The sequence below is a fragment of the Rousettus aegyptiacus genome, unplaced genomic scaffold (genome assembly GCF_014176215.1).
Source record: "Rousettus aegyptiacus isolate mRouAeg1 unplaced genomic scaffold, mRouAeg1.p scaffold_m13_p_3, whole genome shotgun sequence".
Taxonomy (NCBI): Eukaryota; Metazoa; Chordata; class Mammalia; order Chiroptera; family Pteropodidae; genus Rousettus; species Rousettus aegyptiacus.
The window spans coordinates 145,189,415-145,213,164 of NW_023416306.1; the positions used below are offsets into that span (position 1 = coordinate 145,189,415).

General features: G+C 34.4%; 1 long non-coding RNA gene across 1 annotated transcript in view; it reads left to right on the forward strand.

The window, feature by feature from the left end:
* The window catches only part of LOC118614958, a 37,535-nt gene extending 23,602 nt beyond the window's left edge, over nt 1-13,933 (forward strand). The window contains exons 3-4 of the long non-coding RNA XR_004956194.1: nt 9,721-9,999; nt 12,768-13,933. This is a non-coding gene — a long non-coding RNA (uncharacterized LOC118614958). The remainder of the gene's footprint in view (nt 1-9,720; nt 10,000-12,767) is intronic.
* The last annotated feature ends 9,817 nt before the right edge of the window (nt 13,934-23,750 follow it).

Sequence of the window (23,750 nt, forward strand, 5' to 3'; positions counted from 1 at the left end):
ACCACAACAGATACATATCAGACTTTGGAGACTATTGCCTTAGAAAACTAAAAAGTTGAATAACCTTGGGTATAGCATTTATTTACATGCTGTGTTCTTTTCCATTATTTAAAAAAAAAATGATTTGAGAGTAAATAGTAGAAAGAAAGTGAGAACTAAATTTTTCAGGCCTTTGGTGCTAGATTTTGCATTCATTTTTTTGAGGGTTGTGTTTATTATTATTCTTATTATTATTCTAGTAGCCCTCTAGTACACTATTCCTCAGGAATGAGCAAATAGTTCAAGGAATTCAAGCAGGAGTTCAAAAGACATTTCCAGTCTCTGTAGTCTCCATTTTGGGGCAGGCATACAGAAAGAGGAAGGAAAAATAATACTGAGCTATGTACAGGGGTGTGTGTGTGTGTGTGTGTGTGTGTGTGTGTGTGTGTGTATTTGTGTGTGAAATCTAATGTTCCTGAAGAGGAACCTTGTTTACTGATACAAGAAAATGTTAAGGATGGGGGTTTATCAACTATTAAATTTACATTTAATAAATCAATCGATGTTTGATCAATATGCTAAATAGAAAGGATCAGGGAGGTAATAAACTGAAATAGCAACACAGTCATTTTTTGGTTTTTATTTTGAATGTGTTTAGTCCAGATATATAATGTGAACACATGAGTACAGTGTGGAACCAAAAAAAGGTTCTATTGAAAGTAACCTCACAGGGTTATCTGATTGTAAATTCCTAACTGAGCAGGTCATGGTGAGTAGTCACACTCCAGGCATATAATATCTTTAGTCAAAGGCTTATCTTTGACTTAATCAAGCCCTGTCCATTGTTTCTGTCCGTCTAGGTTAACATACCTTTGAAATAAGCTATAACCACCCTCACGAGAGCACATTATCTTGTTAACTATCCTATGATCCAATCCTCATCTTGTTGCTCCCACCTCCATGTAATTTTCCTTACTTTCTAATGTATTAAAGAAGCTGTAAAACTGTTAGTCTTGACAGCATTTGAGATCTTGCTCCCCAGCATTGTTGTCAGTTTGGCTCAAATAAACCCATAAAAATTCTTCACAGGATGGACATTTCTTACATTGACAGATTATCTCTAAATCTAAGTTAAGTGAATAATCAACTGCGCCTTCACTTTTAGACTTTTAGTCAAAATTCTTTCAGAGAAGCAAAATTAGCTGATTTAACTTTTTAATCTGTCTGCTCATTTGGGTATAAATAAATAATGAAATAAGCAAGACCTAACTAAAACCAACATTTATTCAACATTCTTTCTAGTTTTTCATCAAGTTGGCTGTATTAACCTACTGCTTCCCCTTTTAAAGATTTTTTGGGGAGAACCAAGCTCAGGATTGGTGTTGCCTGCTGTTCATGGCCCTGGTGGTTGTGTTACAGCTTCTCTCCAGCTGTTATATGTATAGGAAGAACTCAGGAGACTCAGGAAGCCTAGAAATGGACTCAGTGATTTTTGAAGACGTGTCTGTGAACTCCACCCTGGAGGAATGGGCTTTATTGACTCCTTCACAGAAGGAACTCTATAGAGCTATGATACAGGAAACCTTCGGGAACTTGGCCTCAATAGTTAAAGATGTTATTTACCTTGACCTCATCAATTTGGGGTCAAGTGTTTCTTGCCCATCAACACTTTTCTCAGATGTGAAATGTGGAAAAAGAGGACATTATGGAGAAAATGGGAAGATTATGACATTGAAGCTCAATACAAAAACGAGAGCAGAAAACTAAGAAGTCATATGTTAGAATGTGTGATGTGAAAGAGGGTAGTCAATGTGAAGAAAACTTCATGCTTATCCCAAATCTCAATATGAATAAAAAAAAATCTTCCTGGAGCAAAACTATGGGAATACAGTGTGTATGGAAAAGTCTCTAGGCATCATTCATGCCATAACATGCACATCAGATGTCGAACTGGACACAGGCCATATGAGTATCAGAATTATGGAGAGAAGCCATAAAAACGTATGTGGGAAAGCCATCGGTTGTCTCCAATGTTTTGAAAACCATGAAAGAACTCTCAATGAAGAGGAAACCTATAAATGTAAGGAATGGGAGAAAAACTTTGGTTTTTCAACTTCACTTCAAATAATATGAAAGAAATCACACTGGAAAGAAATTATCAATGTAAACAACGTGGAAACATCTATAGATATCAAACTTTTTAAACTCACGCAGGAATGAAATCCTATGAATGTAAAAGGTGTAGTAGTAAAGCCTTCGATCGTCTCAGTTCTCTTTGAATACATGTAAGAACTCTCATCGCAGAAGAACCTTATGAATGTAAACAATGTGGTAATGCCTACATACATTACACATTCACCAAAGGACTTATACAGACAAGAAACCCTATGAATGTAAGAAATGTGGTAAAACTTTCAGTTCTCATCTGTTTCCAAGCACATGAAAGAATTTACGCTGGAAAGAAGCCCTGTGCATGTAAGGGATATAGCCTTCAGATGCAATCAAAGTTTTCAAACAAACTTATGAATGTGAGAAATGTGGGCTAGCCTATATTAATTATTACAGTACCTTAAAAAGTCACCAGTGCTGACTAATGACCAAATCTATGGGGATGTCATAGGGCGAGGGAATTTTGGAAAAGTAATTTCTCGTAATGAAGAACAGAGTAGGGAAAGGGCAAGGAATGGATCTGAGGGCAAGCCACTAGAGAAGAGGCACACTATTACATCTTTTTGCTCTTTTACTAAAATTTCTCAAATTTACAGTTATTTGCGGTAGGCTTTTTAGAAACAATAGGAGATATGAAATACTAATAATAATTATTGAGTTAATTTCAGACTAATGAGAAGACAATTTGAAAATAGTATGTTCTAACTATATCTAGACTTAGTACAGGATTGTTACCAAATATTAAATTCATTTTGCATCTTCAGTAAATAGTCGAATAGTTTTTATAATTTTATCTGCCATTAGTATTACCTAACTAATGTGTGAACAAAAATCTCCAAAGAGTGTAATTAATTTTCCAGGAGAATTTACAATCTTAAATTTTAAACACCTATTTACCTAAAGGTAGAGCATCATCCCTGTGGTATTGAAACAGCTGTTGGGGCAGCTGGTATAAACCAGGGAGCAGTTTCTTGGTTATTGTATGGTTAAGTACTATACTATGTTCAGTTATCCACTGGCAGGGAATTGTACAATATTACAGAAGCACAGATCTGGCAGTGGTAATAAGCTCTTTTAATTATTCTCTCCTAAGTGGACTGTTCTCTAGATAGAGAAAAAATTATGGGACAATGTTCTTTAAGCTTTTCAGTCTGTAGAACACTTCAGGGGAAGAAAGGACATAAAAAAAGTTTGCATTTCACCTATTCTGTCTGCATTTACTTCCCTCTGTAAAGAAGACTCTGAGAAGAGAGGGACAAAAATGCCCTTTGACCGCTGCCAGAACACTAGGAGCAAGTGAATGAGGATGGCATTGAAGGTTGGTGGTAAAATAGAGGGAGAGATGAGTCAAATGAGAGAGAGAGCAAAATCTAATTGGTGTATGTTTTGAAAGTCAGGTGATGATTTAATGTTTAGAAAGTCATCATGAAATACAGAGTCTAAATTAAAGATCATAAGAAAGCAGAGGCTTTTTATTCAGCTCGTACAATTATTTTTTAAAATTTTAAGTTATTACACATTAAAAATTGAGATTCATCTAAAAATCAAAATTCTAGCTTCTCTTCTAAATTGGGATGTTCTGGCCACAGTGGGTCCTTATACCTGCATGGCAAACTTGCTGGGGCAGGCCCTTTCCAGTTCTCAACATCTCAGCTTTACTTGGTTCAGGTGCTAGAACCAGACCCATGGATGTCACTTGCCTGGACTCTTTAGGAAAGTAATCCTCTTTTCTTTCTTCCCTCCATTCTAGACTGCCCAAGGATTTGCAGTAGCTCTCACCCTCATATTCTCTCCTTTCATGATGAATCAGCTTCTATAGCACTTAGAGTCTGCTTGTTAAATTAGAAGTGGAAGCATCGAAACCCCAGCTCAGAAATCCTAGTAAATACTCCCATTATATATCATCTTGCATTTGTTGTGAAAGAAGATATTTGAAAGTGTGTAATTATGTGCACAAACACACCTTTGCCTACAACTAAATGAATTTGCATTGACTTGAAATAAAATTAGACTGTAAAACCAAAACAACATTTAAAAACTAGAATAAAAGGCAAATATCCGGTAATAAATGTTAACTAGCTGAGATTAAGTCTTTGTGTTTTAAGCTTACTTTGAGTCTTCCCTTTTGCAGCACTTACCCAGTTACTACTTGTTTGATGCCTTGCAGTCTTGCTAGACCGTAGACTTCTGATGGCAAGGATTCTGTCAATCTTTTATATTACCATATTCCAGAAGTAAATAACAAAGAGTTTCACTGGTTCAACAAATAGATGAAAATATATCAGTAAACATTTTAGCAAAGCTATAGTTTATTAAAAACATAGTTTATGTTTATAGTAATAAATATCTGATTTTTCGGATTCCTAGCAGCCAGAACAAAGAGAGAACAACCAAGCAACTTGACTTGTGGCCTGTCCATATTCTAGGACTAGCCTCTATCCCAGAAAGCGGTGTGGAAAAAAACAAACACTCTAGCTAAGAAAGTCACTCTGCATTCCTAGTTGTTAGTGCCTGGAGGAACAGAGTACAGGGTCCATATCACTGACCTGGGTTTCAGGACAGAACTTTGGTCTCCTGGAGAAACGGTCATAGAAGTACTGGGTTTTAGATGGGAGCCCAGGTGACAAAGAACAAAACACAAAGCTTGTTACTCGTAATGAGGGTTTATGGCAGAATCTCATTATTAGTCCTGGCCAACAAGATTAGAACAGAACGAGCTTAATTTGCAAGAAGTGGCCAGAGCAAGTGCACCAAACTTCCCTCCTTTGGGGTTGGTCCCAGAGTCTAGAGAAGGACAAGACTGGTAGCCGGCGAATACACTAAGAACAGAGAATCAGTGGGCCTTTAAAAATCCTACAGGCAATATTTATTTCATCTCATGATGTGTCTTATTATGCCATAGTGATGTGAAAAAATAAAATAAAAATAGTAAAATAATAGAGTAAAACGTGAGACATAGTGCAAAAATGCTTTAAAACCCTGAGATCCTGATGTAAATCAGAGTAATAAAAAAATACTCAGTAAAGCTGGACTACCCTAGCCTTCGTATGCTTGAATGCAGTCGTGCACATTCATGGACCCCTCTGAGCTCCCTCTGGTGGCACAGAAATCCTCAGTGATAATTGAGTATTTTCAAGAATCTCTTATAACTGCCTTTACTGAAAGTTTCATTGAAAATAATTTTTTAAGTGACCAGTTTTAAATATTCAAATAAGTAAAAAATGAATTCATCCAAAAATGATGCTAGAAACAGATGCTAGAAACAGATAGATGGATATATGCAAACCTGATATGAGATAGAGATAGTCTGGCAAATCGATAAAGAAATATAAGCCAACCAGAAGGTGGGCAAATGATATGGTTAGATATTTCACAGAAGAGGGAGCAGTAAGGTCAATAGACGTATGGAAAGATTCTTAATCTCATTAGCAAGCAGAGAAATACAAGCTAAAATCAGCAAGTTACCATTTTGTGTCTACTAGATTTACAAAAACTTAAAACTTGGTTAATTTAAAAAAATAATCTATTTAAATTAGTTTCAAGTATACAGTTCATTAGTTAGACATCTATATAGTTCATAAAACGATACCCCCAATTGCTCCCTCCCTTCCCTGGCCCTCCACCTAGCCATCATATTAATCCTAACTGCAATCCCTCTGCTGTGTTCCCTACCCTCATGACCAACTTATCAACTACTAATTTGTACTCCTTTAAGCCTTCTCCCCATTCTTCCAGCCCCCTAACCCCGCCCCTGTGTCCGTCACCGAATTGTCCACTATATTTGTGAGTCTGTTTTTGATTAATTTGTTCTTTTTCTTCCTTAGATTCTGCATGTTAGTGAAATCATATGGTATTTGTCTTTCTTTGTCTGACTTATTTTGCTCAGCATAATAACCTCTAGGTCTATTCATGTCATTGCAAATGATAGGATTTCATTTTTTTAAATGTCTGAGTACTATTCCATTGTATATATGAACCATAATTTCTTTATTCAATTGTCTGTTGATGGGCATTTAGGTTGCTTCCATATCTTGGCTATTGTAAATTGTGCTGCCATGAATATTGGGGTGCATAGATCTTTATGAATTATTGTTTTGGTTTTCTTTGGATAAATATCCAGAAATGCAATTGCTGGGTCAAAAAGTATATCCATTTTTAATTTTTTGAGGAAAATCCATACTGTTTTCCATAGCAGCTGTACCAATTTACAATCTCACCAACAATGTATGAGGGTTTCCTTTTCTCCCATCCTTGCCAACACTTGTTTTCTGATTTATTGATGATAGCCATTCTGATAGTGCGAGGTGATATCTCATTGTGGTTTTACTTTGCATTTCTCTGATGGTTAGCGACCTCCTCGAGCACCTTTTCATATGTTGATTAGCCATCTGTATTTTCTCTTTGGAGAAGTATCTATTCAGTACTTTTGCCCATTTTTAAATGGATTGTTTGTTTTTTCGTTGTTGAGAAAAATTGGTTAATTTTTTGATGTTGGCGAGAAAGTAGAGAAACTGTCACACAGTCCTGATGACCCTGTAAATTTGCTGATGACTTTGGGTAACAATTAGTGTTGCCTTAAAAGTTGAAAATCCCATTTCCAATGATCCAGCACTTCCACTTTTAGATAGCATCTACCCTGGAGAAACATTTGTACATACACCAGTAGGCATATGCAGGAGCTTCTTCACTGCACTGTTTATAACAGCAGAAAACTGAAAACATCATCAAAGGATAAAACTGTGGTATATTCAAACAGTGGACTACTATACCACAGCAAAAAAGAATGAACTACAGCTATGAACTAGGCACGAATATAGATGAGAATCTCAAAAATGCAGAGTAGGGAAAAAAGCTATCACAGAAAAATACTTAGAGTATGATTCTGTTATATAAAAGTCAAGGACTGGAAAAATTAAAATATAACAAGGAATATATACATAGGTAGCAAAAAGTATTTAAATGTTTAAAAGCTGGTGTTTATTATTCCCTAAATTGTACGTACTTATTGTATTTTCTCTTGCTTGCATTTGTGATATATCTCACATTAATAAAGTAAAATAGGAAGTATTCATTTAATTCTATATTTATTGAGAATAGGGCTTATCCCCCGGCTCTTGGTCTCTGCTTCATATCATCATGCGTAGCCTTCCAAACATGGTTTACATAACCACTAGTTCCATGCTCAGACAGCATCAAGGCTTCCTAGTCACCATAGTATGAAGAGCAATCGGTCCAGGTAGTAGAGGATTATTCAAGGCCTTCCCTAGTCTGACCCCTGCTGACCTTTCTTGTTTCCTACCTCAGTATGTGCTATAGCCACACTGATCCCCTCGGTAATATCAACATACACAATGAGTGTTCTTACTTCTTGGTCTTTTCTTCTGCCATTATATTACCTGTTAGTTTTAATTCTAAGAACTGTTCCTTTTATCACCATCAAGCTACCTACCAGCAGTAGCTATTTTGCATTTTTAAAACGCACTTTTTAAAATATATTGTAAAGAACAAGATTGTCGTGTCTAAAGCGACAGACTTCAGTTTTAAATGAAAAGTTCAGACACCAATGCATTTTCCTGTGATTATTCTTTTGACAGAAGAATTTTTTGTTTGAGCTGAGCTATTCTTGTTTTTGCAACATGATTATAGAATTACAGATCTTGACCACTTATGACAATTTTACAACTTTGATAAAATTAATGCTTTGTATGACATTCTGTAGGTAACATAGCCGTTCAGTTGATTATCGAGTGTAACTAGAAGATGTCTCCCTCATTTTACTGTTCAGGAAACTGAAGACAAGAGAGAAGTTTTAATCAATATAATAACATAATTTGGTAGGTAGGTTTAAACTATTGCATTAGTAGTAGAGATAAAAATGGTAACAATAATACTATTCTGGATATGAAAGACTATCAGGTCCTGAGTTTTTTCTGTTAACTGAATGACTTTACTTATGGCCAAGTTTATCAAATAAAGATGGAGTTATTCAACAAACGTTTCCTGACCACCTACCAAAATACAAGACAACATGTTCACATTGACAGAATGAAAAAGATTAATAATATAATGACATGGTCAGTATCTTCAAGAAGCTTACAAGGTGTGGGTGGATCTACCAGTATTTTAGATTAGGTATAATAATAGCTTTTGTGTGTGGGCCTCTCACTTAACATGCTAAAAAGGGCACCTAGTACTTTACCTTTAAAAGTCTTCTGATTGCATTTGGTAAATTAGTAAGCACACCCAGCTGGGAACATTCTGACCTATATTAGTATATTGTTTTTCATTAAACAGCATCCTTATTCACTGGAAGCTTTGAGTGCTTATTATAATATTCCTTTTGATTAAGATGATAGGTGATGACTAATAAGTTCTATATCACAATTAAACAGGAATATCCAGATAACAGTGATGAAACTTACAACAAATCAGAGAAATGATTGCATAAACTTTTAGTCAGTGCCAGTCTTTTGTAAATGTGTCTGATTCTAGGAGGTTAGCACAGTCACACTTCTGAATTATTATGAAGTCTTAGTTCAGTGTACAGCTTACATACGCCTTTGAACTAAAATGACATTTGCTGGGAACAGTATGCATTTCTCAACACAAGTCTTTCTGTTTTTTAGTTTGATTACTATGATGAAAATGCCAAGTAGTACAGATTAGTAATGTTAATGGCAAAATAATTAGCAAAGAGTTTTGCATTATAGATCCTTGAATGAGTTCCAATAGAAAGAAATTAGAGGATTATTTTGTTGATAAATGATTCCACCTACTATCAAACAGTAGGCAGCACTTTGAAGATCACCTAGGAGTAGGAATTTCAATGTCAAAGATTGTTTTCAAATAAATATATCACTCTTTGAGAGTCAAGCAAGTTAAAATATATTAAGTTATTGAATTTTAGAAACTGCTAGAGATTTTCTAGGCTAGGGTTTACAAACTTTTTTTTTTTTTTTAACAGTGGTACACTTTAAACAAAATCATGCACAGTAGCCTAACATATAAAGTAATAAAATAGAGTTGTTATGGAAGGGAATGGGAAATTCTCCTTTGTTTAACAAATGGAAAAAGTAAGTAAGCTACATTATGAGGCTTTTGATGAGAAGGATGACTCACAGCTGTAAGAATTTGCACTTGACTGCTTTGACAGAGCACTTTGTCAGAACAAAGGACAGTTTTGCAATTCAGAAAAGAAATGTGGGAAACCAGTTACAGTCTCAGAAAGTAAATTATTGCTAATGCAAACATATCCAAGTGTGGTTGATATATTCTACTTATAGTAGTCACACAGTTGGTATATGTAGTCTCAGGACCTCGGATTTGAAAAACTCAAAGAAAATAATTATAATTTTTAATTATTCATGTTATAGTACTGGTCATGGTGGAGTAGTTTGCATTGGATCAATCCTGTCACAGATAACAATTTCAATTCTAAATAAAATGTAATTAACATTTACTTGAAGGCACTGGAGAGTTACCAAAAGCTACCAGAAACTAAGGAGAAGTCAACCCTTAAAATAAGGGAAAGTCACTGGAATATCTGCAATTTTTATGACTTTTCTTTTGCAGGCATTCCATAGTTTATGTTGAATGGGGCAACTAGAACTCAAGCAAAAAAAAGCTAGTCTCTAGGGTTCCTGGAATGACTGAAAATGGAGAAAATCCTGGAAAGGAGATAAGGAGATTCATTTTTGGCAAAAATATTCAAAATTTGAAGACATAATAAAGACATTTTCAGACAAACAAGGCTGAACGAATACATCACCAGCAGACTTGAAAGAATACGATACAGTGTGGAAATCTGGATCTTCACAAAGGAATGAAGAATGCCAGAAAAGGTAAAAAAATGTAAGCACATAAAAAAAACTTTTTCTCATTTTATTTAATTTTGAAAGGTAATTGATTATTTAAATAAAAGACAAAAATTACAGTGTGTTATAGGGTTTATAATCTATGTAGAAGTAAAAAAATATGACCATAATGAGACAAGTAGAAAATATCAAAACAATAAACTTAAACTCAACTATATTAATTGTTCCTTTAACTGTAAATAAACTAAACACTAATTAAATGGCAGAGATTGTTTATACCCAACTGCATGCTGTCCATTAGAAATTCACCTAAAATGAAAGACATAGGTTAAATTTTTTTAATGGAGACTATGATACCATGAAAATGTGAATTGTCAAAAAGCTGGATTGTCAATATAAGATAAAGTAAATTTCAAGATGAGAAATATTATCAGGGATAAAGGGGACATTTCATAATAAATCAATTCATCAAGAAGGAATAAAAAATACTAAACACGTATACATATAAATCAAAGTTTCAAACTACTGGAAGGAAAAACTGACAGAACAGACAGTAGAAACAGACAAACCTTCAAGTATAGTTGGCAATTCACTATGTCTTTCTCCATAATTTATAGAACAGTAGAAAGAACATTGGTAAGGATATAATGACTTGGACAAAATTATCAATCAACCAAATTGCACTAATTGACATTTATAGAACACAGTACTCAAAAATGGCAGCATTCACATCTGTTTCAAGTGCATGTGGAATGGTCACCAAGTTAGACAATGTACTGGGCTGAAAAAATAAGTTTCAATAAATTTTGAAGTACTGAAATGATATTGAGCATAGTCTCTGACCATAATGGAATTAAATTAGAAATCAGTACAAAAAAGATATTGGAAAATTCTTAAATATTTGCAAGTGAAGCAAAAAACTTATAAATAACTTTGGGTTCAAGAAGAAATTACAAGAAAAATTTGAAAATATTTTGAACTAAATACTAAAAACATAACATGAAAATTGAAGGGACAAGTAAAGCAATGGTTAGAGAGAAGTTTATAGCTTTAAATGTTCATATTAGAAAAGAAAAAAGGTCTGAAAGTATGACCCAAGACTGAACTCTGAAAAGATAGAAAAAAAGAGTTGGTGAGCAAAGGTAATAAAAATTAAGTAGAAGGAAATAATAAAGAGAAGAGCAGATCTAAATTAAAAGGAAAAATACCAATAATAAAAAAATTAATTAAGACCAAATTGGTTATTTGAAAAACCAACAAAATCAATATAACCTGGGAAGACTGATCAAGAACTAGAACACAAGTGACCAATATTATGAATGAAATGGGGCGCTGATCATTACAGATTCTACATATATTGATAAGGTAATAAGGGGATACTATAAATGACTTTATCACCACCAAAATTTGAGATTTTAGAAGAAATGCACAAATTCCCTGCAAAACACAGCTTACCAAAACTAGTCCAATAATGAAACTGAATGGCCCTATATCTATTAAAGAAATTTAACTCATTATTTAACACTTATAAATGAAAACTCTAGAATCAATAGTTTCATTGGTGAAATCTATCAAACATTCAAAGAAGAAATAACACCGATCTTACATGAATTCTTATAGAAAATTAGACGGGGAACTACTACCTAACTCCTTTTATGAGCCAACATAATCCTAATAACAAGACCATTAAAAGACATCATACACACACACACAGGCAACACATATGCAGACAACACATGCATACACACACACAGACATACACAAAGGAAAAAGAAAAAAAGGAAAGAAGGAAAGGAGGAAAGAAAGGAGGAGGGAAGGAAGGAAGGAAGGAAGGAAGGAAGGGAGGGAGGGAGGGAGGGAGGAGGGAGGGAGGAGGGAGGGAGGGAGGAAGGAAAAGTTATAGACCAATATTTTTTATAAACATAGAGAAAAAAATCTTTAACAAAATGTTAGTGAATCCCATTCAGCTGTATATAAAAAGGACAATACAACATGATCAAATAGTCCTTGTCTTAAGAATGCAAGGTTGAACTGACATTTCAAAGATACGTTGATGTGATTCACCACATTAACAGAATAAAGAATAAAAACTACATGATAATGTCAACAGAAGCAGAAAGCATTTGATAAAGTATTGGGAAAATTCAGCATGATTAAAACTTTTCATCAATCTGAGCATCTGTCGAAATTTTATAGCTATTATCATACTTAATGGTGAATTATTGATTAATTTCTCCCTAAGATTGGGAACAAAATAATGATGCTCACTGTCACCACTTCTATTAAACATTGTACAAGGGAAACTAACAATTGCCATAAGGAGAGAATTTTTTTGTTAAGTAAAAATAAAAAACATTCTGACTGAAAGAAGCCATATGTAAAAAGAGAACATAGTGTCTGATTCTATTTATATAAAGTTCTAGAATAGGAAAAACTAATCTAATGTGGAAAAATTTGCAAAAATGATTGCCTGTGACAGATTAGAATGTGTCAAAATGTACAAAGGATCTAACTTGAAGGGTCTCTAACTACCTAAATTTAGGACAATTTGAGCATCAAGATAAATTATCGAAATGGAGTATAATGCATTGAATACAATAAGATTCCATACTGATATGAATTATTTAATGAATGATTGAATGAATAAGAAAAATGGGAAAACTGACTTAAAATAGAATGCTAACTAAAAAATGTAAAAGAAATGAAGTTAGGTATCATGTGGATGTTAAACTAGTGGGTGAAAATATGATAGAGTATTTACATAGTATTAAAGTACTTCCCACCAATTACTTAATATTTACATAGAGAAAAATATTTACTTTACAATGGAGAAATCATTCACCATGTGGCCAGGAACTGTTCCAAATTACAAGAGAGCAATGGATTATCACAACTAAATACAATATGGGATCCTGGAATGGATGCTGGACAAGAAAAAAGAAATAGGTATGAAGAACATCATTTGAATAATTGAAATTTGAATATGGACTTCAGATTATATAATATATATAGCATCAATGTTAAATTTTCTCATTTACTGGTTACGTAAGAGAATGTCTTTATTCTTAGAAAGTACACACAAAAGTTTTTAGGGGCAGAGGGCACAATTGCCTTCTATACCTGTAACAATTTAATTTTAAATGGTTTGGACATGATATACATACATATAAATGCATGAATGCATGCATATGTTCAAACAAATATATGTCAGAAGGAGAATGATAAAGCAAATGGTGCAAAATATAAACAATTTGTGAGTCTGGTGAATCTACTGAAATTCCTTTAGTAGTCTTAAAACTTTTTTGTAAATTTGTAATCATATTAAAATAAGTTTTAAAAGATATTCACACTACCAGTATATGTGCGTATAATTGTGCTACATGTGTGTGTTTATCTGTTAAATTCAATGGTTGACTGTTATATTTGTAAGTGTAGGAAAAAATGCATAACTTGAAGGTAATAATGATGAAACATGATCTTTTAGTGTTGTTAAGTTTAAAATGGTGATCCTTATTCTTAAAAACAAAACCTTCATACTGATAAATCCCATCATTCTCTACTCTTCAAATTTTGTTGTTTTGATTTGGAAATACTAAGAAGTTGGGAAAAGATATCCCACTTTATTTCTGCCCTCAATTAAAAACGTAAGACTTATGTTTCCAGGTACGTCTGCGGTGGTACCTGTGATCCACTCTAATCTGAATTGGTGTGCCCTTGTGCCTGATGACAGCTGTCGCCCTGGTGAATCCTTTCACCTTTGGCTTATCTAGACCTCCTGTTCCCTATGTTATAAATCATTTTCATTTTTGGTTATATTTTTGTTTTAGAGCACATTTTTCAATAACTTCCCAAGAAAGGTGCAAAGGAGTTTTATTTTGCTTGGTTTTGAGTCTCTGTATGTCTGAAAAATTTTTATTTCCCTCCTTGTGCTTGATTTGTTAGGAGTAAGACCCTCATCAAAGAGAGTAAGATTGTAAATAAGGATAGCTAGTGAATCCTAGAAGTGGAAAATTTGTAGGTGAGTTAAAGTCCAAAAGTTCAGAAGTGGATTCCTGAGGATTGCTCAAATACACTTACTTGGAATGAGATGTTGAAACAGAAAGAACTGAGATAACTTTAACTGGCTGGTTTACATTCCTATTCCACTTCTATTTTCCATCTGTATAATGAGAACTCAAGAGGAAGTTTAAGTCAGTCACAGAAGATAAGGAATGCTGTATTTTTGCATATTTGAGTTTGTGATAAGTTCAGAGTTGACCCCTCCATGTACATTTCTGATTTATTTTGTTTTCCACAATGAATGTCTTTTGCTTTTATAATGAGAAAAAAATAATATTGGTATTTCCATTTTGTGGCAAAATTTTGTGGAAAATTAAGGGAAATATTGAAGAGGAGCATTTCCAAGAGATTGTTTGTACGTGTAGACCCAGGGAAAGGCCCTGAGACTCAAAATCTATCTCTGTGAGCAAAAGGGAGAGAAAGACCAAAGAAAGAGACTGGCCACTTCCGTCTGGAAATTAACAGAGCTTATTAAGAGAAACTTATATACAAGGTACAAAGTGTATCTTGGGCAGAATGGATCCCCACACTGCTTAACAGGCACCAAAGAATAATATAGGGCAAAAAGGTATAGTTACAGGTACTAGCATATGAATGCTACGAGGTACAAAAAATTACTTTACATACTTGACCAGATAAGGACAATGGCCTGTTCCAGAAACCAGCACATCGTGGGAGGCCAAGGGAGGGGTACTGATTTATGATAGAATGATCAGATAGTCTTTAAGGGAGGGGGGGTTTGCAATAAGCAATGTCCATTCTGTCCCAAGTCCAGCTCACAGGGCAGATAGTGGTCATATCATGAAAAGTCTGTCCTACACAGGTACATAATAAAGTTTCTAATCAATGGGTGATGAGAGAGAGAGTCTGATAAATGAAAGGTCAGTAAGGGAATTGTACTATTGATCGTGATTTGACACTTTGCAAAGGTGTCTGGCCCTTGCAGAAAGAATTGCCACAATTTTTCAAAGAGCAACACAAGGATATAACTTTAATTTGTTACTTGTTTTTCTCCTAATGGAAACTTCATTCTCACAGGCCCTCTTCACAGTTGTGTCTAATGATATGATACAGAGCAAGAGCTATTTGATAGCTATCCCCGATTTTGATGTCTGAGGGTTGTAGCTAGCGAGAAAATATTTATCTAACTTTGTTGGGGTTTGTTTTCCTTAACATTCCTTTTTTCCCCCTGATTTCTATAATTGCTAAAACAATAAATAAATAAATAAAATTTAAAAAGTCTATTGAAAGTCCACGTCAGTCTGATTATTCTTTACTCATCTGTTCCCATGCTCCTATGCTCCCACCACTCATCCTCAGTAGTTTTAAAAGAATTTTTTCAAATATCTTCGATTCCTACAGTTTAACTTCAGTGTGTCCTGGTGTTGGTTTTCATCTCCTTATCTTGATTGAGATTCACTAGAATTTTTCAATCTTAGGATTCATATCTAGGAAAATTCTCTACCACCATCCTTATCTTAGCTATTGTAAATAGTGCTACCATGAACATAGGGGTGCATAGATCTTTAGGAATTATTGTTGTGGTTTTCTTTGGAAAAATACCCAGAAGTACAATTGCTGGGTCAAAAATATATTCATTTTTAATTTTGAGGAAACTCCAGACTGTTTTCTATAGTGGCCGTACCAATTTGCATTCCCACCAACAGTGTATGAGAGTTCCCTTTTCTCCATATCCTCGCCAACACTTGCTGTTCTTTGATTTATTGGTGATAGCCATTCTGACAGGTGTGAGATAATATCTCATTGTGGTTTTACTTTGCATTTCTCTGATGATTAGTGACTTTGAGCATCTTTTCATATGTCTATTGGCCATCTGTATTTCCTCTTTGGAAAAATCTCTATTTAAGTCTGCCCATTTTTTAATTGGATTGCTTTTTTTTGGTTTTTATTGTTTATTGTTTGTTTGTTTGTTTTATTGTTGAGTTGTCTGAGTTCTTTATCTATTTTGGATACTAACGTCTTATCCGGTGTATCATAAGCAGGTATCTTCTCCCATTCAGTTGATCGTCTTTTCGTTTTGTTGTTGGTTTCCTGTGCTGTGCAAAAACTTTTTAGTTCAATGTAGTCCCATTTGTTTATTTTTCCTTTTGTTTTTCTTGTCCAAAGAAATTAATAGTAGCAATAGCGGAGAGATTATTGCCTATATTTTCTTCTAAAATGTTATCATTTCTGGTCTTACTTTAATAGACTTTTTGAGTCTATTCTTGTATACTGTGTAAGAAGGTGGTCCAGTTTCATTTTTTTTGCATGTATCTGTTGAATTTTCCCAGCACCATTTATTAAAGAGACAGTTTTTACTCCATTGTATGTTCTTGCCTCATTTGTCATATATTAAATGAGTGCATAGATATGAATTTATTTCTGGGCTCTCTATTCTGTTCCATTGATCAATGTTTCTGTTTTTATGTCAGTACTATGCTGTTTTGATTACTGTAGCTTTGTAGTATGGTTTGATATCAGGTAGTGTGATACCCCCAACTTTGTTCTTTCTCAAGATTGCCGGCTATTTGAGGTCTTTTATGGTTCCATATAAATTTTAGGATTATTTGTTCTAGCTCTCTGAAAAATGCCATTGGTATTTTGATAAGGATTGCATTGAATCTATAGGTTGCTTTGGATAGTATGGCCATTTTAATGATGTTGATTCTTCCTACCCATGAGCACAGTATATACTTCCATTTATTTGCATCTTCTTCAATTTCTTTTTCAATGACATAATTTTCTGAGAACAGGTCTTTTACTGCCTTGGTTAATTATCATTTTCAATGCAATCGTAAATGGGATTGTTTTCTTAATTTCTCTTTAAGAAAGTTCATCATTGGTATATAAAATGCAACTGACTTCTGAATATTAATTTTGTATCCTGCTACTTTACTGAATTCATTGATCAATTCTAATAGTTTTTTGGTGGAACCTTTAGGGTTCCCTATATATAATATCATGTTATCTGCAAATAATGAGAGTTTTACTTTTTCCTTTCCAATTTGGTTACCTTTATTTCTCTCTCTTGTCTGATTGCCGCGGCTAGGATTTCCAATTAGATGTTGAACAGAAGTGGTAAAAGTGGGCATTCTTGTCTTATTCCTGATCTTAAGGAAAATGCTTTTAACCTTTCCCCGTTGAGTAAGTTGTTGGCTGTAGGTTTGTGATATATGGCCTTTATTATGTTGAGGCATATTGCTTCTATTCTCACTTTGCTAAGAGTTTTTGTCATAAATGAATGCTAAATTTTGTTGAATGCCTTTTCTGTATCTATTGATATGATCATATGATTTTTAACTTTCAATTTGTTAATGTAGTGTATCAAATTAATTGGTTTGTACCAACTTTGCATCCCCAGCACAAATCCAACTTGATAACTAGGTTTTCATATTGCTTAATTACCTCAGTGTCTGGCTGTTTATTATATTTATTTGTTGGGTCTGCTGATTGTTTCTCATAGAGATTTTTTTTTTTTCTGATTTTTGACTGTGAGTTTATCCTCAGAGTTATTTATTGTGATAATTCTATGTACTCTGGGGTCATTTCTGATTTGGTTCTGCTAGGGTCCTACAGGTTTCACTGGTTCTATATAGGTTTTGGGGGGGTTTGGGGGGACTTCAGGTTTGTCATCTTCAAGTTAGTACAAATTTCTACCCATAGCCATTCCCAGCAAAGGCTTGGGGTTCAAATTTCTCTTTGTGACTCCTTTTCCATCCATGGCCCAGTCTGTTAGCTTGTTTCCGTGCATGTCTCTACACACACCAATGGGTAGAGTTTTTCTTCTCCGTGTTTCACAGGCTGCCAGCTTTGTATAGAGAGCTCATTTATACTTCCACCTTGTACAGGAGTCTGTGTCAGTGGTGGTGATCTCAAGCTCTAGTTCCTCAAGGGCTTTTAGACCCTAGCGCTTATGCTTATATTTGGTTCTTGTCCTTGAGGGCCATTTGACTTTAACTCATGGTCACTATTCTGGTTTGAGTTTCTCTTCATTTATTGGTACCTGAGAATTTCCAAATGGAGTTTTTAGAGGGAAGAACCAGGAAAATTCTCTTTAGCTGGTATATAAGTGGATTTGAATATTAAAAAAATCAATCTTATTTCATTATATTTCTGACATATACTTATTATAATATTTAACTTTAAATAGCTAATAGTCTACTAATTTGTAAGATTTATCTAAGCTTGCGTAGACTTTTTTTTTTTTTTTAAGTTGAACTTACCATTTGCTTACTGGTTTCACAGAACCACAAAACTTCCAGATTGGAAGAGTAGGTGCTCTAGTGAAACATGGCATAGTAGAAAGAATAGGGCTATAGTATCAAGGAGAGCTGAATTCACATGCTGGCTTTATCATGACTTTGGGAAATTTACTTTATCTTTCAAGCCTCTAGTTTTTTCATTAGCAAGTGGATACAATAATACTCATCTAGTATAACTTATAGGAAGATTAAAAGTGATCATAACAACTAATAGTAATTGAGTATTTATGATGTACTCAATGGTCCTCCAGGTGCTTCACCAGATTTTCTCTTTTAATGCATTTGAAATTTTTAGTCTAGTGCCTAACACATAGCAAATGTTCAATAAATATAGCTATTAGTCTTATGTAAGTTACCTCATCCTAACCAGGCTTTGATCTGCCTATTACATCCTTCACCCCACCACACCCCTACCTTTATTTGACAAGACTCTGCCTGAACACAGAGCAGTCAGAATTACTGCTTTGGAGTCAGATTCCATGAATGTAAATCTACCACTTCCTACCTGTCTGGGCTTGGACAAATAAATTCAGTTCTTATCTGTGAAATTATAATAATTGTGATATGAGCTCATGGGTCTAAACTTCTAGGATAATTTTGAGGTTAAAATAAGTTAATTCATGTAAAACACTTAGAATAGTGCCAGATACATTGTAAATACTCTGTAAGTCATAGCTATTATTTTTGTTATTATTATAAATTTGTTATCTTCTTGAATTAAAAAAAAATCTGTGAGCTAAAATCTGCCTCTCTTGACATCTACCAGTTGGCCCTATTTTTGCTTTATTGAATGTCACAAGGAAAATCTGATTCTCCTTTCATAAGATAGTACTTTAAACACCTTTTCTTTTCTCCAGAATAAATACCTCGGTTTCTTTAAGGATTTTTCATAGACACAGTTTTGAGTCCCCTCATCATCCAAACAGCCTTCTAAGAGCATGACCCAGTTTGCAAATTCTATAGTGGAAACATCTCCCTCCAGGCATTGTCTGAGGAGCTTGGAGTACTATCACACTTCCTTCTCATGAATATTGCACATTTGGTTAAGCTATTATTAATTTAGGCTTTCTGTTATATACAGCCAAACTCATTCCTAACTGGCATAGCATTCATATCTGTTAAGTTTCAACTCTCTGATTTTGCCTCATTATTTTTAGCCTTCTTAATCTGTGTGGATCCCATATATTATAATCCTTTCTAGTTTATGTCATTCCCAAGTCTGATGGACAGACACACTGTCAAAAACATTCTAAGAGAGACTATCTTAGATATCTATCTGCAAGATATAGCAGTTCAATCGACACTTTGAGGTAGTGTTACTATCAATTATTTACTATTTCCTACCTGTATGAATTTTATTCAAAATTACTACTCTGGTAGGGGTTGTGAGGAGCCTTGAATATTCCTTTTTTCAAAAAAAAAAAATATTTTTTTGGTGATATTGGTTAATGAAATCCAGTAAGTTTCAGGTGTATAGTTTAACAGTAAGGCATATATATATATTGCATTGTGTGTTCCCCTCCCATAGTTAGATTTCTTTCTGTCACCACATATTTGACCCCTTTTACCTCATCTACCTCCCTCCTCCTACTTCCCCCATCCCCTCTGGTAACCACTAGTCCGTTGTCCATGCCCATGAGTCTCTTTTTGTCCTGTTCATTTGTTGCTTTTAGGTTTCTATCCCATATATAAGTGATAGCATGTGGTTTTCAACTTTTTCAGTCTGGCTTATTTTGCTTAGCATGATTATCTCGAGGTCCATCCATGTTGTCGCAAATGGCAGTATTTCATCTCTTCTTATGGCTGAGTAATATTCCACTGTGTATATGTACCACAGTTTCTTTAGCCAATCATCTATCGTAGGACACTTTGGTTGTTTCCATGTCCTGGCCACCATGAATGATGCTGCTATGAACATCGGTGAGCAAATAAATATCTTTTGGGATATGAGCTTTCAAGTCTTTGGGGTAAATACCCAGTAGAGAGATTGCTGGATCATATAGTAGATCCATTCTTAGTTTTTTGAGGAACCTCCATACTGTTTTCCATAGTGGCTGTACCAATTTGTAGTCCTACCAGCAGTGTATGACGGTTCCTTTTTCTCCACATCCTCTCCAACATTTGTTATTACTTGTCCTATTGATAACAGCTCTTCTAACAGGTATGAGATGGTATCTCATTGTGGTATTTCATTTGCTTTGCATTTCCCTAATAGCTAACAACGTTGAACATCTTTTCATATATTTGTTGGCCATTTGTATGTCCTCTAGAGAGACATGTCTGCCCATTTTTTTGATTGGATGGTTTGTTTTTTAGTTGTTATTGTGTCATATGAGTTCTTTGTATATTTTGGATATTAGGCCCTTATCAGAGGCGCTGCTTGCAAATACATATTCCCATTCGGATGTTTGTCTCTTTACCTTATTGATGATTTCTTTTTCTGAGCAGAAGATTTTTAGTTTGATGTAGTCCCAGTCATTTATTTTATCTTTTACTTCCCTTGTTTTTGAGGTCAAATTCATACAATCCTTTTTAAGTCCAAGGTCCATGAGTTTAATTCCTATGTTTTCTTCTATGCATTTTATTGTTTCTGGTCTTATATTCAGGTCCTTAATCCATTTTGAGTTAATTTTGGTGTGTGATGATAGACAACGGTCTAGTTTCATTCTTTTGCAGGTGGCTTTCCAATTTTCCCAGCGCCATTTATTGTATGTGTTTGGCTTTTGTGTCAAAAATTATTTGCCCATATAAACATGGGTTTACTTCTGGACTCTCAATTCTGTTCCACTGGTCTTTGTGTCTGTTTTTCTGAAAATACCATGCCATTTTGGTTATTGTCACTTTGTAGTATAATTTGAAGTCAGGCAGAGTGATACTTCCAGCCTCATTCTTTTTCTCAGGATGGCTTTGGCAATTTGGGGTCTTCTGTGCTTCCATACAAATCTGATGATTTTTTGTTCTAGCTTTAAAAAATACCAATGGGATTTTTATAAGGATTGCATTAAATCTGCATAATGCTTTAGGTAATAAGGTCATTTTAACTATGTTGATTCTTCCAATCCAAGAATATGGTATCTCTTTCCATTTCTTTGTATCTTCTTTGATTTCTTTTAAGAAGGTCTTGTAGTTTTCATTATATAGGTCCTTCACGTGTTTCATTAAATTTATTCCTATGTATTTTATTCTTTTTGTTGCAATTGCAAAAGAAATTTTTTTCCCCACTTCTTTTTCTGACACCTCATTATTAGAGTATAGGGTTGCTATGGATTTTTGAACATCAATTTTGTATCCAGAAAATTTACTGTATTTGCTTATTGTTTCTAGTAGTGTTCTTGTGGAGTCTTTAGGGTTTTCTACATAGAGAATCATGTCACCTGAAAATAGTGAAAGTTTGACTACTTCATTTCCTATTTGGATGCTAATAGGCTTTAGAACTGAAGTAACTGAGATTTGATTTCTGATTCTGCTCCTTGAGTAACTTGTTTGGATCCCCTTTTTTCTTATCTATAAAAATAGATTCCATAATGCCTACACATCAAGACTGTGTGGTACTCCATAAGGTGTGAATTAATGTACATGAAGTCTTATAGCACCATGGCTTGCTCATAGTAGACACTGACTAGTGGGAACTTTCTTTAGTCATCAGGACCGGGTGTCCTTTTATACATTAGAACCAGTCATGTCTTCTAGAGAGGGCAGAGCAATTTTCTAGGACTACTTACCAAAACTAACCTGAAAGAGAACAAAGAACAATGTACAACTTATTGATGACTATATTTAGTTAGTTATAGTTGCTATTTAGTTAGTTATAGTTGCTCTACATTAGTATATTAAAATGTAGAATTAAATTCCTCTTCCTCATGCACATGTCTGACCTGGAAACCTTACTTTAATCCTCTTCCCCCAATTCTGGATTCAAACCAGACTCTAACCCGGGTCTCTAAGAGATATTATTTTACTATTATCTCCGAGAACCTTTAAAGAGTATGATCAGAGCTTCTCTCAAAGTGTAGCTACTGTCAGAACACCTCATCAGAGTTCTAATGGCAGGAGGAAAGATAGCAAGGAGCAGGTCTTGTTCCCCTGCCCAGATGAGTTGTGTGGATGCTGGATATTAACTCATATTCTGCTGAGCAACTCTCTGTGGGGCCCAAGACCCTGTCACACAAGTTACTGAGAGCCTTTTTAATATAAACATGGGAAACTGGCCTTTATTTTGGGGGGAAGAAACATTTATTAAGGGAGGAAAAATTTTCAAACATATTTGTTCTTAATAACAAATAGAACAGGTTTAATTCACCTATTTGGTAAATTACTGAAGCATTTTGTCCACTGGATGTCACTGTTGCACTTGAAAAATTAACATGGCCTTGCACGTTTATAAAAGGTTAAATTCTTTAGTCTTGGAACAGCATATTTCTTTCTTTTCCTCTAATAGAAAAAGATATCACCAGATGACCCATTCTTATCTTATCTCAAGATAATTTCCTTCAAAAGGAAATCAAGAAAGAATTTGTTGTACAGAATTTAGGCTTTGCCAGAAGATCCGAAAGGATCCGAAGCCTGCTGAGGAATGAAACTTCTCAACGCCCAGTCCAGTAACAAACTTCATTTTCCTGTTAGCCTGTTTATCTAGGGGCAAGGGATTCTTTTGACAAGGCCTTTAACTTTTCCTGGGCTGTGTCCTGTTTTCAACCCAGGATCAGCATTTTTCTGGGTATAGTCAGAACACTTCTTCAATAATACTCTTTCCCTCTTTCACATTCCAACCCCTTTATGATCTAAAGCTTCAAAATGTAAAGTAGTATGATCATATTTCAATTTTAAAATTGTAATACTGAACATTTCTCTATTCAAGGAGTTTCAAAGATAAATCGGAATTTTTCTTTATTTTTCTTTCCCCATTGTTTATTAACAAAATAGAAATAAAAATCCCACTAGCATATTGTTTTTGAGTCCTTGAATGTTTCCCTATCCCTGAAGTTATATCAAAATAGAACAGATGGAAGCACAGTAGGATATGACACATATGCCACACAGAGAGAACAGTATCAAAAGGCTGTTAATGCTTTCCAAAACGAAAGAGAGAGAGAGAGAGAGAGAGAGAGAAGGAATAGTGACGGTTCTTGAATTGTTTTGAAGAGAAAGTTAAGCTCCTAGATAGTGAACCACTTTCTATATGAATGTCACTTTAACAGTCTTTAAGTTTAAGAATTTCTTTATGTCTCTTTGTGATATTTCAGTGTAAATAAAGAGAAAGCAGAAAGTGACTTTAGAATATCAAAACTACTTTCCAGCTGCAAAAGAAAAAGTTTAGAAAGATTCTCTGTAAGTGGTCTCTCATTTGCCAATTTCTTCCTACCCTAAGAATGATTGGAATTAATGAATTTAGTTAGCATTTTTTTTGAAATAAGTTTTTTTTAAAGTTCTATAACTTTTACATCATTTTAATTAAATAATATAACTT